Here is a 4,624-nt window from a genome sequence, read left to right as displayed (position 1 = left end):
TGTTTTACCTGTGAATTTCCCATATATATATATATATATATATATATATATATATATATATATATATATATATATATATATATATATATATATATATATATACATATATATATATATATATATATATATATATATATATATATATATATATATATATGTGTGTGTGTGTGTGTGTGTGTGTGTGTGTGTGTGTGTGTGTGTGTGTGTGTGTGTGTGTGTGTGTGTGTGTGTGTGTGTGTGTGTTTGTGTGTGTAAATATATTCCAATATAAAGTAATGACAGAAACATTTTATTTTAGTTAACTATTCATGGATGATAAACTTTGAAATAAAACGAAAGGACTGCGACAAGGGAACTATACGCAACTACGCGTATGGCTGGGCCGAGAAACAAAGAAGTACTTAGACAATTGGTTAATTTGTATATAATTATATGAACGAAACAGTTAAAGAGGGGTGGTGGAAAAAAAAATTATATTAATGGATGGTACTAATTAATATATTAGTATTTTGAAATTTAATATCTTTGTTCTGAGAATGTTTGTGACGTAAGCGAGGTGACGTCGGCGAGGCGGCGCGTTCCCCGGCCCCTTCACGCTCCTGCCTTCACGCCGGTGTCAAGAGTCACGGCTCCCGCCCGATTCGAGGTCGCCCGCAGCCACCCGAGACCTCGCACGCCGAGTCTGCGGCAACCGCTTGGGAGACAAATCTTGGGACCAGTTTAGTGGCCGTGAAAAAAAGATACTAATAAATCAAATAGTGAGTTTCGGTGTTTATCTCCATCCCTGCTAAAATTGTTACATTCTCATGCTTCACATAGTTGTCTCACTAATAAGAGCAAGAACCATTTAACAATATGTGTGTGTGTGTGTGTGTGTGTGTGTGTGTGTGTGTGTGTGTGTGTGTGTGTGTGTGTGTGTGTGTGTGTGTGTGTGTGCGCATGACTTTGGTGCTTTATCTTCGGAGGCCCCTCAGCATAAAAGTAGATTTCATGGTAAATAAATAAATGTACTAAAATGAATAATAAACACCATTCCTTTGAAAAAAAATAGTTGCCAATGAAAACTTTTTTCTCTCCATTTTATTGACTAAGAATAATTTTGAGTTTGTAATATAGCCCACAGTGGGATGTTGATCTTACATTACAATAAGTACATAGATATTACTAAATGTCCATTACCTCAGCACCACCCCCATTGTACTGCATTGTTTTGTGTGTATGTGTGTTTAATTAATTTATATTTCTGTCTTGTCTCCCTTAAGTCTTTCTCTTTCTCTCCCAGTAACACTCGACTCTGAGGTACAGTCTGTGAACAATAGTCTAATAGTTTTTCACATGACTATGAAGGTAATTATAATTCTTATGGTTTTTATCGCTTTCCTTTACCGATTTATAGAGGGAGTTCCTAACATGATCCATTTTCCATATTTGATCATTAGTGTGTGAAACTATATTTTTCTTTATCTGCGCCAGAAAATACTCACTGGATCTATACTGAGCGTGCGACAGATTGCTGGCCTGGCTTGTCTGCTAATGAATTTCCTCTCAATCCCACTGTTATTCTCGCTGAGATAGTACTTTATTATTATTATTATTATTATTATCGTTATTATTATTATTATTATTATTATTAAAGTAGGAGACTTGGTGTGGAGGGCTTTTCAGATTTTTAGGTGCCAGAAGTTTCTTGCAGCCTATTAGTGACAGCGTCCGTTATCTGGCTTTGAAGTACCGATTCCTTTTTTTTTTCTTTCTTTCTTTTTATCAGCTCAAGTGTTGTTAAACTTTTACATGGTAGAAGAAATAAAATACTCTAAGATCACATCTTTTAGTCCACATTTTCTAATTTCATTTTCATGAAGCCTAGCATGGGTGTTGCATATATAGTATCCTAACGGTCTCGCTACTGGAATGTAAACGGTTCGATAAACTCTGTATTGTGCTCTTTTTTGTACATTTAATCGGGATTGAGAATGTATTTAAACAAGGACAAACTTGCACTGAAGATTGAACATACGGGGAGAAATAACCAACATTTAGAATTTGGTCGATTCGACATTCGAGTTTGAAATCGAATCCTTGAAGTGTACCCTGCACACGGTGCAAATTCTCGTAGGAGCTCTCCTCAGAGCAATGGATCAAACTAGTAGCATCGTATATACTATGCTTCCGCGAGCTCTATGGCCTTTTCTACTAAAGCCATCGATGACGATGCTATCTGCTGTGAGCTTTCTCCTTTCCTGTAGGTAAAGATGCAGTCGTTGTAGTAAGAGGAGTGTAGTTCTGTCTGAGATGATCCTTTCCATGGTTTTGTTCAGATAAGAAAGAGATATGTGTCTCTAAGAAATGGAGAACTGTGTTATGGGCTTCCCGTGGCTAGAGATGGATTGTATGTGAGTAAGGAGGGTAATCGTTCACTGTTTCATAGAGGATTTAGAAAGGAGTAGGGAAGTGTGTCCTCACCCGGTGCTGTCCCTATATTAGTTTTGATGGCCGCAGCAAATTCATGTGACGCTGCGTAGGAGTCATGATTGACTTTTATTATGGCACGTTGTATAACTGCTTCTCTATAAATTTGAAGGTTTCCGACTCTTCGAGTAGTTGTTTGCATGTTGTTTTAGGTGCGAATGTCTTGTATGACTGATTTCGCTCCAGAACAGGCGTGATTGCTGTATCTGCCCCCTCTTTTCGAATGAGATTGGATTTGATTGAGCTGCGTGTTGTGGCACTTAATGTTTTATTGGGTGTTTTCAGGTGCTTCACTCTGAAACACACTACCGTGTTTTTGTTGTTATTATGATTATAATTTTTGCGGCTGTGTCAAGAGCTTTAATGAAAACCTCCTCAAGTTTATCTAATTTATCAAGCCAAGAAGTATAATCTAGAAAGGTATGAATGAGAATGAATATCTTCACAATACAATATTCATTCTCATTCATACCTTTTCTACACCTGTCAATATGAATACGGTTCAAGTATAATCTAATTTCCAGTGTCCAGTTTGCTTTTTTGGCGTTCCCCTCTGGAAGAACATGGTCTAAGATGAGTTTGTTGACACTGGCGAAGAAGTCAGTGTAAGATACCATTGTTAGATTCCCGTTTATAAAATTAAGCTGAAGCACTCCTCTCGTGTGAGCTGGTATACGGAGCACAGCAGCGTAACATCTGGAACTGTTTAACAATCCAGATCTGGTTACTGTTACATCGCTTGTTCTAAATGTCTCCCCACTTCATTTAGCTTGGGAGGGTTGAGGGAAGAGGGATCACTCAGTTACGTCATCAGTTTTGAAATCTCCACAGAGTATGGTGAATACATTGAACAAAATGATAATATCTAACTTTTGATTATAATATGGATGAAGTAGATTGAAGATTTCCTCTCAGCCCTCAGGGTCTGGCGTGATTCTTGTGCAGAGATGCCCCCCGACCCATTCCCGTTGTTATCGTGGGGGAGAGAGCATAGGAGACGGAGACTGAGGCCCAAGGTAGGGGATCAGCCTACCTTGGGCCTCAATCCTCGACTCCGCTTTCCCTTTCCTTCTCTTCTTTAGTCTTTTCGTCTGTCCATTTCCTAAGGCGTGAGAGCCGTGCTGAAAAGAGGAAAGGCTGGCCATGAGCACGGTATTCCCATGGGTAATCTTGTCCTTACCCCTTATGGCTCACCATGGTCAGTAATGAATTTGTACGTTTATTAGGGGAAGTAATGCTTGCTCTTTTATCTACTAGCCTATCTAAATCTGACTTCTCTGGTTTCCCAATCCTTGCATCTCCTTTGATCACCTCTCCGACCACTGATACGCAGAATCACTCATCGATGCCAACTGTCAATTCTATCCATTCAGAACTATTACTCAGTCTTCAGAATACACCTCTTCCTTCTTCCCAACACCCTCCACTCAGTATCCTCCACATTTTTCTTTATTGTCTGCTCTTCGTCCTTATTTTCCTCCTCGCCATAATACTACCTCACCCCACACCCTCGTCATTCTCCTGCAAACTTTTTGGATACTCTTTTTAGCTCAGCCAAGTGGGATCGATTCTTTATGATTTCCACAACGGCCCCTTTACTCTGACAATGCCCTGTCAAATACTGTCGCTCTACAGCCCACTGCCCTCTAATCGTATGTGTCCAACCTGGTCGTGACCGTTAAAATTGCTCTACTCACTCACGTGTGACAATTGCGGTGCTCCCCTTAATGTATTTTATAGGAGCTGCTCTGCCTACAAGCTCGAATCTGAGGTAGCAGGTCTTAGATTCAAAGGAGACTTCACTCTGCGTGAGGCCAGACAGGAAGCACGCCGACGAGGTTCTTCTCTCTTGACCTATTTCAACGCTGTCCTTCGCTCCGCTCTCCTCCCATCTTCTCAAGATGTCTCAGCATATCCCTCAGTAACTCTTCCCTCTAACGCTTACCATACTACCTCTACTCCCTCTCTCCACCAGTCATTTTCCTTCTCCAGTCAAAATCCAGATACTCCAATCTCTACCACTTTCCCGATGTCTACCCCTCCTCCTCACTTTACCCTGTCGCACCAGGCAATCTAAATGTTCCAACCCAGCTTTTCCTACCATATCCTCTCCTACACTCACCTCTTCCTCGGCTCCTCGGACCCCTCTTCACTT

The sequence above is a fragment of the Penaeus monodon genome, chromosome 12, assembly GCF_015228065.2.
Source record: "Penaeus monodon isolate SGIC_2016 chromosome 12, NSTDA_Pmon_1, whole genome shotgun sequence".
Classification (NCBI taxonomy): domain Eukaryota; kingdom Metazoa; phylum Arthropoda; class Malacostraca; order Decapoda; family Penaeidae; genus Penaeus; species Penaeus monodon.
Note: the sequence above shows the minus strand (reverse complement) of the source record.